Source organism: Nomascus leucogenys, chromosome 15 (genome assembly GCF_006542625.1).
Source record: "Nomascus leucogenys isolate Asia chromosome 15, Asia_NLE_v1, whole genome shotgun sequence".
In the NCBI taxonomy this organism is placed as follows: Eukaryota; Metazoa; Chordata; class Mammalia; order Primates; family Hylobatidae; genus Nomascus; species Nomascus leucogenys.
In genome coordinates, this window is record NC_044395.1 from 69,169,285 (window position 1) to 69,182,704 (window position 13,420).

The following is a 13,420-nucleotide window of genomic DNA, read 5'->3' on the forward strand; positions in this document are numbered from 1 at the left end:
TTCTAGCATTATCATTTTCATTTCTTTGTTGCAATTTCCTCTTTGTTAACTAATTCCTTCTTTCAGTTGGAGATTTTTCTGAAGTGTCATGTGGGTTTCTAAATTGAAGACAAAGAGACAACACAACTGCACACTTTGCTGTGTGTGAACTGCCTGGCAGATGCCCAGTGTCCAATCACCAACAGCCTTAGAAAGAGTGATGTGTTTGGTCATTGATCATGATATGTACCTGCTATTGATGGAGCAACTTGCAAACTGAAGAGCCAGCAGGGAAGTTTACCCCTTAGGCCACTACTCACAGTTTAAAATATGCCAGTAAAATGGTGGCTGAAATTTGAACCACCTTGTTGAGAGACTGCAACTGTTTAATTAAACCATGGTAACCGGAATTTGTGCATATCAGAATCACATAAAATGAAGACCGTCTATGTACATAGTTTGTTCTTTGTCGTTGCTGTGTACTACTTCATTGTATGAATATGCCACAATTTATTTATCCCTTCTTCTGTTGATGGACATTGGGGTTGTTCCAGTTTTGCTCTCTTATGCATATAGTTGCTATGAATGTTCTTGTACCTGTCAACATATGCACTCATTTCTATTGGTTAAAGATTTCTCCACTTGGGTTCACCAATTATTTCATGTGACCCCCCCAAGCAAATCCCTATGCTCACAAAGCTGGGGGCCTCTGAGCCACATCTATGAAGAGGGAGGAGTCACAGTGTCGTGATTGGGCTGAGATGGGAGTAAGGGCCAGCAGGGAACAGCTGGTTAGTCCCTTCTCCTCCTCCTGACCCATTTTACAGATAGAAGGAAAGACTCTAGACCCAGGGGGACGTGCCTGAGGTCACACAGACAGTCAAACCTCTGGGGCCGCTCAGCTGCCCTCCGCAGGCCTCACTTCCCTGCCTTCAGGTGTAGTTGCTCCCCAGCTGTGGGGCTGGAGTTGCCTTATTCTGGCGCTGCTGGAGTTCTCCCTCTTTCTCTTCAAGAGCAAATTCCTCCACCCTCACCCTCATGAGGGGGCCAGGAAGCTGATGGGGACCTTCCCTCCCCGCGGGACACCCTAGAAGCTTTCAGCAACACTCAGCTCAGCCCCGCTGCCCCATTTAATTCTCATAATTAGCTGACAGCTCATTAGCAGCTCATTATAAGCCCTGGAAATGCAGTGACAGTAACAAATTCAGTGCAGCCAGCCAGTCTGGGGGTGTCCCCAGGGGCCTGACCCAGGTTGGGCTTCCAGGGGGCTGCTGGGAATGAGTTCAGCCTCTGCCCAGGTCTGAATCCACAGAGTCTGAATCCTATTCCTTGGATCCCATTTACTGTTACCACACCTCCACCTCCACCTACCCACTGCCACTTTCCAGCCCAGCTCCCGGCTGCAGGGCCTTCAGCTACCTTCCCCACGCTTCTCTCCTGAGAGGACAGGTAGGAGGAAGTAGCCTGGCTCCAACTCAGGAAGGGAACCCGAAGCCTCTAGGGGGCCCCAGAGAACACAGACTGTCTGCCATTACTGGGCAACTGGCCAAGCCCCCAAGGCCCATGTGCCCACCTTCCACTCCGCAGAGTCTTGGAACTTGGGCTTCAGCACCCCTCTCCATTTGTCCTTCCAGCTCTGGTCTCAGCCTTTCCGCCTGTCTGTCTATCTGTCTGTCTCGGTCTATTTCCATTTATTCAACATCCATTAGGTACCTACTACTTGCCTGTTCTGGGGTAAGGCTGAAGGAGCTGCAGAGATCGTTAGACAAAGTCCATACAGGAAGACTTTCTCATGGCACAGTGGGGAAGGAAAGGGGGAAACAGACCACTATAACCTTGTGGGATAATGGCTGGATGGAGAAGAAGCTGCTGAAGCATCAGAAGGGGATCCAGCTAGGCCTGGAGTGGGCCTGTCAGGGGAGGCTTCCTGGAGAAGGCAGCCTCTTGGAGGAGCAGGAGTTTGCTGGTCTGTCAGTCTGTCCCAGGCCAGCCTCTGCACCTTCATCCTCTTTGCAGCCCAGGCCCTCTCCTTCCTACAGCCAAGCCCTTCCACTTCGTGGTCTCAGTCTCACTGAAGGCCCCAGGACACAGGACAGAGACTGTGAACAGGGCCAGCCCCACAGGAGACAGAGCCAGGGGGGAAAGGAGGGACAAAAGCGACTTCTACAGAAGGGGCGGGAGAGCACAGAGGGGGTCGGGGGAGGCTCACATGTGAGGGGCTGAGTCCTGAGTGCCCAGGAGGCCCCAGCCCCTAGCAGGCCAAGTGACCTTGGGCAAGCGGCTTATCTCCCCTGGTTCCATTTCCCCTCTGTGCTCTGCGAGGAATCCAGCAAGGTGGGGCCTGACCACACACAGTCTGTGTGCAGGAAGAGGGGCATCCGGTGTGGCCACCAAAGATCAAGGCTCTGCAAGAGAGGCCCAGAACCCAATCCTGAGCTCCCAGTTCCACCTTGGGGTGGCCATACATCTGCCACAGGGATCGATGAGAAGTCATTATCATTGCCTCATGTTAATGACACCAATTAATTCCCCATCTGTGAGTCCAATGCAGCCTTCAGCGCTGAAGGTTAAAGGGAGGAGACTGGCTCAGGGTGAGTTTTCCCCAGGGATGGCAGCTACAGGCCGGTTTGTGTGGCTTGTGAGAGTCTGAGGCCTTGCATTTGGGACTGTACAGTGTATGTGTGTGTGAGCACACACATGTGTGCATGCGTATTCGTTATTCTTGTGTATAAAGAATACATCCATGCCATGTGTGTACACAGGTGTGGATTCTATGTCCGCATTGTGCATATACAAAGAGTTTATGTAACAGTTTATGTGTACAAAGTATATGTTTTGTATATATGTGTGAACAAAGTACTAAATGTGTACAAAGTGTGTGTATATAAGTTCTGCTTCTACATCATGTTTGTAGACAATGGAGGGCTTATATCTGTGCACTATGCATGCCAAGGTTATGCGTGTGAGTCCTACGTCTGCAGATGCTGAGGACAAAGTATTTGTACCTCCTGTATCCATGCAGATTGTGAGTGTGTGGGTGTACATTGTGTATATACATGCATCATTGTACAGATGTGTACAAGCCCATGCTGACGTGCGTTCACGTCATTGTACATTTATGTTCTGACTATGAGGTATGGGGACCACAGGCTCCTCTCTGCTTTTTCAGGGACTCAGGTTTTGCCCCTGAGCCCAGGACTCTAAGGGTAGATCTTCCTGCACTGTGACATGGACCTGATGCTGCCTGAACTTCAGCTGGGTCTTGAAGAATGAGTAGGAATTCACCAAATAAATGGAGTAGTAGAGGAGGGAAAGGGGTTCCCGACTAAAGATGCTTTTCAAACACAATGATTGTTCTAAGCGTGCTACACACACTCATATAATCTTCACAGCAACCCTATGAAGTGGGCACTATCACCATTCCTATTTTACAGATGAGGAAAATGAGTTCTAGAGAGTTTGGTAGCTTGCCCAAAGGCACACGAGGCTTGAAAATGGTATAGTCGGGATTCGAGCATACACTCACACATTCTCATACACACAATGATATGCACAATGAACATGCAGACAAGACAGTGGACACACTCACACACACACACGCACACACACACGTGCACACACGTGCACATGCCCACACCCAGGCTATCTCCAGGTGTTCCCATCTGTCCAGAGTGACTTGGGCCAGAGCTCTGGCTCAGCCCTAGCTTCTATTGGGTGGTGGAGCGGGAGGGAAGGGCAGCGAGCATGTGATGAGTGGTCTCCATCCTCTAATCCTACCCCTGCAGCCAAGCAGCAGAGGGCGGGATCCTCCCTACCCATGACACCCAAAGAAGTGGACCCACTTTGAAAACCTCAGTGTAGTCTCACTTCCTCCATCAGCTACGGGGGAAGGATGCTGTCCCCCCTGTCCCTGCATGGCTACAGAAAGGACTCCCTGGGAAATGGGAGACCCTAATCCCCCACCCGGGCCTCCTGTGTCCCCAGTTTCCTCAACAGCCAGCAGTCACTGAGCTTCAAAAACAAGATACCTGAAAGCTGCTGCCTGTCCCATGCACAATGTTGCCTCTTGCCCAAGGAGGGTCCCTGAGGGCGACGCTGTCCTTGGCCTGTGCCCTCAAGGTCGAACTGTGCCCTGGCTACCCCCTCATCCTCAGCAGACCCAGGATGGGCAGCCTGCCCAGCCCAACAGCGCCAGAATGCCTGGCCTGTCGCCTCTCCCCTGGGCTCTGTCTCTTCTTAATTAATAGAAAGCCATTGTGAATACTAAAGAAGAAATTAGCACATGTCAGTCATTTTCGGGTGTTTATAGATTTCTGGATCCATCTCTAATTAACCCCTCCAGTTCTGAAGCCCTGCCCGAGTGGCAGGTTCTTGCCTCCCCTTGGATGGGAGCCTGGCCCTTGCCCTCAAGGAGCCCTAGTCTGGTTAGCCTTGTTTCCCTGCTTCAAAGTGACTTCCCATTAATCTCAGGATCCAAAATAACTTACCACATTTCCCCCCGGGGAGGGCCCCAACCACCCTAAGACATTGGGTGATCAGATCAAGACATGAAATAAACATGCCCTTTCACCTTCAAATCCACATCTGGGAATTTATAGAAAGGAGCCGATCATACAAACGAGCAGTGTGCTGAAGTAGCCCCATTACACAGCTGTTACCACCGCAGAAGCCATCAGCGTCTGTGTCCGTCTGTATGGAATGCCTGTTAGGGGACAGAGAGAGCTACTGGGCAGCCACGGAAGGGCCACGATACACATCTTGGTTCACTGCCATGGGGACATGTCCTTTATGCACTGTTTTGGCAAAACTGCAGGTTACTAAAGTGTGTTTATAATATGACATTTACATAAAATCGTATTCATTGAGAGAGAGAAAGAAGGCTCAAGAGGCAGGTGTTTTGAAGTTGGGAAAATATGAACACTTATCATCTCTGGGTAGTGAAGTCAGGTTTCTTTTTTACCTTCTATTTTTACAGTTTTCTGTGGTGTTTGAGTTTTTACTCTTCGTGTGTGTGTGTGTGTGTGTGTGTGTGTGTGTGTGTGTATAATCAGAAAATCCAGCCAAGGTGTGCTATATGATGGCACAGGTGGCTCTAGGAAGCCCCAGGGGCAGCGGGAGGGGCTGATGGGATCTTCAGACCTAAGAGTGGAGACAGAGGGAGCCTCCAGAGGGTGAAGAGGCTAAAGGAGTCTTGCCTGATGAAGCTGCTTTGTCATTTGTGTGGAAAGCTTCCTTGCAGGTGGGGGCGGTGGGGCTTGGGGAGGGACGGCGGGGCAGCGCCTAGCCTCAGTTCTCCCACCTCCTCTCCTCCTCTGCCTCTGCAGCCAGTGTGAGGGTGCAGCTGGCCCAAGTGGGGAAGGAAAGCTCTGATGCCGGGGCTTAGCAAGCCTGGTCTCTCTTCCTGCTGACCCCAGTTTCTTTATTTGTAGAATTCTGAACTCTCACTGCTTGCAAATTCCTGAAAGCCTGAGCCCCAGCAAGGCCCCAGGACCTAGGTTGCTGCGCATACTCTCTGCACAGCTAAGGGTTGGGGCTGAGGGCTAGTCTTTGAGGTTTGAGATGCTGGGGCTTTAGCCTAAGGGGCCAGCCCGAGGAACACTGTGGCCAACCTGCACACCAAAGGCTCAGTCAGTGAGTGTTTCTGAGTGAGAATTCAGGGCCCTGGACGGGGGATGCCAGAGAGAGGCAGTTGTCTGCTCTGAGTCTCTGTCTCAGGCCCTTCTGCGTTAAGAACAGCCCCGTTCTGGTGCTCCAGCTACACCAATGAAGGCAGGAGGAGACCCCGTCTGAGGGGCCACCTGCCCTCCTGAGGGCCAGGGCTGGCTTGGAGCTGCTTTGGGAGGATTGCGGTAGAGCTAAGGGGGAACAGGGAAAAAAGGCTGATTCAAACCTGGGCCTCAAAAGATGAGGCTTTCTTTTTTTTTAAAGAAATGGTGTCTCACTCTGCCACCCAGGCTGGAGTGTAGTGGCACGATCATAGCTCACTGCAGCCTCCATCTCCTGGGCTCAAGCAATCCTCCCGCCTCAGCCTCCTAAATAGCTGGGACTACAGGAGCATGCCACCACACCCAGCTTATTTCTTAATTTTTTGTAGAGATGGGGTCTCACTGTGTTGCCCAGGCTGGTCTCAAACTCCTGGCCTCAAGTGATCATCTTGCCTTGCCTCCCAAAATGCTGAGATTACAGGCATGATCCACCCTGCCAGGCCCCAAAGCTGAGATTTTCTCCAACTCCCTGGTGCTTTCTCCACTTAGGGCTGGAAGGGAGAAGCAGAGGGCAGCACTGGGCCCAAAAACACTCCATTCCTGAGGCTAGAGATACGGGGCCCAGACCTCCAACCAGGGACCTCAGTGGGGCAAATGCAACATCCTGAATTTAGGGTCAAAAAATCAACTGCTGAAGTTGCAGCTGGAGGAGACAAGGTAGCTCCTGTGAGAAACAGGGGGCTGGAGAGGCCCTGGGCAAGAGTGTCGCACCCTCAGCCACCCAAGGCAGTGTCAACCTAGGCTGTCTTGTCAGGAGGACTGCGCCCAGCACGAGAAGTGGCTGGGAGTTTGGTTCCTGGGCTCCATGTAAAGAGCCATGTTTTAAGAGGGACTTTGACAAACTGGTGGTCCAGAAGGGGATGAACAGGATAGTGATGAGTTTGGAGATCATGAAGTGAGACTAGGGCTGGAGAGAGCTATGGAAGGAGCAGGGCTGTTTGCCCTGGACCGAAGCTGGGGAGCATGGCTAATGTCTGATCCTGGAGGGCTGTTGGGGGCTGAGGAAGCACAAGTGCTCAGTGGGGGCCTGGGGCAGAGGACGAACCATGAAGGAGTGTAGTGGGCTAAAGGGTGTCCTCCCCCAAATTCATGTCCATTCGGAGCCTCAGAAAATGACCTTGTTTGGTAAAAACGCTCTTTGCAAGATGTAACTAGTTAAGGATCACAAGATGAAATCATCCTAGATTTAGGGTGCGCCCCAAATCCAATGACTGGTGTCCTTAGAGGAAGAGGAGAGGAGGGGCCACCCAGAGAGACAGCAAGGAAGGCCGTGTGAAGATGGAGGCAGAGACTGGATGCTGCCATGAGCCGAGGAATGCCAGGAGCCACCAGGAACTGGGAGAGGCAAGGACGGATCCTGCCCACGAAGCTTCAGAGAAAGCATAGCTCTGCAAATACCTTGATTTGGACTTCTGGCCTCCTGAACTATGAGGAAATGCATTTCTGTTGTTTTAAGCCACAGAATGTGGTAATTTGTTACACAGCCTTAGGAAACTGATATAGGGAGAAAGCATGGGAGGAAGGGTTCAGTTAAGCAAGAGGACTTTTCCTGTCTCTATCTCTCTCTTTCTTTCTTTCTCTTTCTTTTCCTTCCTTCCTTCTTCTTTCTTCCTTTCTTTTCTTTCTTTTCTTTTCTTTCTTTTCTTTCTCTCTCTCCCTCTTTCTTTCCCCTTTCTTCCTTTCATTATTTCCCTCCCTTCCTTCCTCCCTCCCTCCTTCTCTCCCTCCCTCCCTCTCTCCGTCCCTTCCTCCCTCCTCTCCCTCCCTCCCTCCCTCTCTCCCTCCCTTCCTCTTTCCCTCCATCCCTTCCTTCCTTTCTCCCGCTCCCTCTCTCTCTCTGTTCCTCCTTCCCTCCCACCCTTTCTTCCTCCTTCCTTCCCTCCCTCCCTCCTTCTCTTTATTTTTCCTTTATTTTTATTTTTTTGAGACTGGGTCTCACTCTCTTGCCCAGGCTGGAGTGCAGTGGCACAATCATAGCTCATTGTAGCCTTGACCTCTTGGGCTCAAGCAATCCTCCTGCCTCAGCCTCCCGAGTTGCTGGACCCACACCTAGCTAATATTTTGATTTTTTGTAGAGATGGGGCTCACTTTGTTGCTCAGGCTGATCCTAACTCCTAGGCTCAAGAGATCCTCCCACCTCAGCCTCCCAAAGTGCTGGGATTACAGGTGTGAGCCACCATGCTCGGCCAAGAGGTCTTTTCTAGTAGCTGGAATCACACTATTCCAGAGCAAACTGCCCTATAAGCCATGAGCTTGGTGTTGCTGCAAGGCTCAGGCCAAGTTCTATGAACACCAATCAGGCCTTTGTAAGGCCTTGTAAGGTCTCACTCTGCAAAGCAGGGGGCTTTCAGTGATCCACGGCGTCCTTAGACCAAGATCCCATGTTTCTACCTGGCTGGCTCAGGCCTGGAGAAGGGGTGGGTGGGAGAGGGGGTAGGGAAACTGCTCATACTTGAAAGCCTCACCCTACCTGGGGTCCAACATGAACACCAGACACCCCAGTCTTTCAGGAAAACTCTCACAACCTCGGCTTCCCAGTTAGAAACTAGTGGAAAGGCAGACACTCATGAGAGAAATGTGGGGACAGTGAACCTTTGGCACTTAGACTTTGGATTTGAGGCCTGCTCTTCATGCATCCCACCGCGTAGGCTGGTTGAAGGGTGGCTAGTCCTGAGTTCACAGCCACATCTTCTTCCCAAGGCTGACTGGGACAGGCGTACTGCCTCCCTGACCGCCTCAATCTGTGGGGTTGCCCACTGCAGCCCTTAAGACAGCATCCAAGGGTCAAGAGCATGTCTTTCTGCAGACTGAGTTCATATCTTGCTCTGGCTTGCAAGGCTGAGGGCATGGCGGCCTCTTCCAGGGGCTCTGGGACCCTGCCACTGACCAGCCTCTCTGAGAAGACCTGCTTGGAAGGTGAGGACTGTCATGGAGGTAGCCAGGCAGGGCTCGTCAAGACCCTAAAGGTCAGCTTGGGAAAAGACCCCATGCAGCAGGGAGGGCTTCTGCATTTAGCGCTTTGGGCAGTTGTAGAGTCCACTGTTCCCCTTAGGGCAGACCCAAATCTGGGGAGCTGCTGACCTCGGGTGGGCCGTCTCCCATGTCTGGACCTTGGCTGGGATGACTGGGCTCTGTGCCATATGGTCTCTCATCCTCCAGGAGGCTGGTCTCAGCTTGTTCTCACAGCAAAGGTTGGGAAGCAAGACAGAGAGCAGAATGACACAAGGCCTCTGAAGCCTTAAGCTCAGAATCCGCATGTTTCTGGGCATGACATTTCATCGGCCAAAGCGAGTCACAAGGCCAGCCCAGACTCAAGGGGTTGGGGAACAGACTCCAGCTCTCGATGATGGGGCTACAAAGTCGCACTGCTGGGGGTGTGGAACCCTCGTGGAGAGAGAACGCTGCCCAGATGATTTTGATAGGACACGTCAGCCTCTACCCCTACCAGGAGCCATGGGTTAAAGGCAGGGGCAGGACATAGTAGGTTGCCGGGAGCTGCGAGGAAGAGGGTGGGGGTGCTGGTATGAGGACCAGGCTGGGCCCAGGCATGGCTGGGAAGAATATGACAGCAGAAAAGTAGAAAATGGACAGGAGGGGCCTCCACACAGGGGGCTCAGGGTGGTTTCAGGCCCAGATGGCTCTACTGGTCCTCAGCGGCATCACCAGGTGACGCTGGCTCCACTGCCACCATGATGGACCCAGTTATAAGCAGACCCTCTTCACAGGGGGATCATCCCAGTGATTGAGGCCCAGGCTGCAGGTTGTGGGGCATGGAGTTCCTGGAAGAACATGGTTGAATGTGAGCTGGAAAAATGCAAGTGGGTGGCCTTCTGGGGGCCTCCCTGGAACCCGTGCCTTTGACTAGTGGTTCTCAAACAGGGGGCTGTGGCTGCAGCCGCAGGGGGCCCAGAGGCCCCTCCTGCCTCTCATCAGCAGTCCAAGTGTTCAGGTGCCTTCCTGGGCTCTTAGCCACGACAACATGCAATTCCTGGTCTTCCCTGTTTTCTTTCATCTCAGGCCTCCTTACTGATACCCAATTATGTAAGCACCAAAGTTATTAACGCAATGCTTATATGTGTCTTCCCAGCTCTCAGCTGAGGCCCTTGCTGCCTCCAAATCCAGTTAGACAGCCTGTGGAAGTCCAGAGCTCTGGCTGATGTCTCCAAGCTGCCAGAGCTGACTTTCTGATGCTTCTCTCTGTGCCACTGGGCTCCCACTACCTCTCACCTGCCCCAGGGTCCACAGGAGCTCACTCAAGGGCCAATTAGAGCACAGGGCTCAGGCCCCTCCCTAGCCCCTACTGCCAACACTCTTGTACTCTGTGAGCTGGCAGGTTGGGGGCGTTGGTAGAGGTAGGAGGTTATTTTCATCTGCTTGAGCTGCCATAATAAAATACCACAAACCGTGTGGCTCAAATGAGAGAAATTTATTTTCTCACAGTTCTGGATGCTGGAAAGTCCAAGATCAAGGTCCTTGCAGGTTCATTTTCTAGTGAGGGCTCTCTTCCTGCCTTGCAGATGGCCACCTTCTCACTGGCAGAGAGAGAGAGAGAGACTGGCAGAGAGAGAGAGACAGACAGACAGAGAGAGAGAAGGATAGATCATACTGGAGGTCTCCAGTGTCTCTTTTTATAAGGACACTAATACTATTGGCTCTGGGCCCCAAACTTGTGACCACATTTAACCATAATATACCTCTACAAAATCCCTACCTCCAGATACAGTCACACTGGGGGTAGGGTTGGAGCTCTACACAATAATTTGGAGGCGGGGACACAAACATTTAGCCTGTAACAGTGATGTTCACGCAGAGAAGTCACATTGCAGACAGAGGGTTTCAATTACCTCGCTGTTCTTTTCTCCCTGTTCACCCAGAGCAGTGGACACATATTCCCCAACCCACCCTTCCGCCAGCCCACCTCTCCCTCAAAGCTCTCTCCAGATTCTGGTCTGGCAGCCACCTCATCTCCTAGCCCAAGGACCCACCAAGGGGTATTTAGCAGGGAAGTATAGTTCCCTTCCTATGAGGAATTTTAACAGATAACATTTCCTCCATCTTGCAGCACAGACTAAATTTATTAATGTGTTTCCAGAGGATTCTGATGCCAAGCCCTCCTACAGAGTCTGGCAGCACTAATGCTCCCACAGAAATGCACACTTGCAAGGTTTGAAGAGATGCCATCCTGAGTGACTGTGGTTTTAATTAACGTTACTCTTGCCTTTTAACTACAGACTACTATTAATTTAGCTTCATCATTATCAATTTAGTTGCTTGTTGGTTAACCCTACAACTTGCAGTGACATTTATGTGCAATAGAGTTTCCAATATACATCTTTCTAACAACTAGCATTTAAGGCAGGCATCCATATGGGTTCAAATGGGAAACATTTCTATCCCATGGCTACCTCAGAGGCAGGAATTCCTCACCACTTCCTCCCCCCATTGCTTGACAGAAAGAAACTTATTATTGGTGATGTACTCCTGGAACTTGTGTTATTTAAGTAACTGGCCATATATGGTCAAGGTAAAAATAATAGAACTACTCAATGATTTTCAAATTCACAGATAATTGCTTTAGGATGTGTTTAAGCTTATATTCCTTAATAGAATGTAGGCAGTTCACACACGGTGCCAGCAGTGAGTTGTCTGCAACTTCCTTATTTGCAAATTCTTTTTCCCTAGAAAATGGAGGCAGATCAGTGAGCCATGGGGGCGGTTTCCCCCATGCTGCTTTCATGATAGTGAGTTCTCATGAGATCTGATGGTTTTATAGAGGGCTCTTACCCCTTCACTTGGCACTTCTCCTTCCTGCCACCGTGTAAAGAAGGTGCCTTGCTTCTCCTTTGCCTTCTGCCATGATTGTAAGTTTCCTGAGGCCTCTACAGCCATGTGGAACTGTGAGTCAATTAAGCCTCTTTCCTTCATAAAGGAAAGGGCAAATTGGAAAAGAGTCTCTGGGAGTTTTTATAGTAGTGTGAAAACGGACTAATACAAGGGGTCCTAGCCAGGAGAGTTGGGAAACTCAGCTTGGAGAATACAGGCTAATCTCCAGGCACTCAGGCTACTTAGATTTCCAGACTTACAACACAGCAAATGCATTCCTTTGCTTCCTTCCAGAGCCAGCCACCCAGGGAATATTCCAAAGAGGCTCCAGGGGAATGAGCAGGGTCAGAGCTGTGATTCCAGCCAGCCCAAGCATCACTGAGTGACAGCCACCAGGGCAAGGCTCTGGGAAACAGGGATCTTGGTTGATCCTTGGGAAACTGGGTCCTGGGCAGGAGGGGGCAGAAGTGACTATGACTTTATGTGTGTCTAAGCATGTCATGAGGGTAAGCTCAAATCTGTCCCCTGCAGCAGTGAGGGACAGAAGCTGCACACACGTGTGTTCACATGTGCATGTTGGGTGGGGCTGGGTGGAGGGTATTTAATACCATTAGCCAAAGCCAGGAGAAGGCAGATGGCTTAAGACAGAATTTGGTTCTCTGAGCTCTCCTTCCCCCCTTCTCGCCTGTGCACTTTCTTCATCAGGTCTGATCTCTGCACGTGGAGAGGCATTTGCAATAAAGTCTTGTCCTGTCAGGCTTTGACTCTTTTCTTTTTTTTTTTTAGATGGAGTCTCACTCTGTCACCAGGCTGGAGTGCAGTGGCATGATCTCAGCTCACTGCAACTTCTGCCTCCCAGGTTCAAGTGATTCCCCTGCCTCAGCCTCCTGAGTAGCTGGGACTACAGGCACCCGCCACCATGTCTGGCTAGTTTTTTGTATTTTTAGTAGAGACAGGTTTCACCACGTTGGCCAGGATGGTCTCAATCTCCTGATCTTGTGATCCACCCACATCGGCCTCTCAAAGTGCTGGGATTACAGGCATGAGCCACCGCGCCCGGCCGATTCTGCATTTCTTTTAAGTGAGATCACATCTTCCAGCTGCCACACTTTGGCTCCAACCATCCCTAGTACAGTCTGAAACCTGAAGTCCTCAACAGTCTGACTGGGCAGGAAAGGCTCCACTGTAGAAGCTTCCCTAACCGCCCAGCTTCAGAAGCATAATCTGAAGCTGTTTTCCTAGTATCACTTCTCTCTTCCCCAGTGTCCTATATCCTGTCCATGTTGGTCCACTTATCAAAACCACTAACTCGACTGTGCCCCTTTGCACCTTGTACAATCCTCCATTTTCCTTCAACCAAGACACAGCCAAAGCAAAAACTAGAAGCTAGAGATGATGTCCTCATTAATTGAGAGTGACCAGTAGATACCGCTATAGTTGTGGGGTTGATGCTGCTGGATCCATTGCCTAGGCAGGGCCATTGCAGACCCCTTAATCTTCACCTTTGTCTAAAATAAATCCCCCCTAAAACCTGGCCAATTAAAACACACTTCAAAGTGGGATATATCATATAAACATAATTAAAAGTAAAAATCATATGATCATCTCAATAGATGCAGAAAAAGTATTCAATAAAATACAGCATCCTTTATGATAAAAACTCTCAACAAACTAGCCATTGAAGGGACTTACCCCCAAATAATAAAAGCCATGTATGACAGACCCACAGCCAACATCATACTGAATGGGGAAAAGTTGAAACATTCCCCCTGAGAACGGGTACAGGACAAAGATGCCCACTTTCACCACTTCTATTCAATATAGTACTGGAAGTCCTAGCCACAGCAATCAGG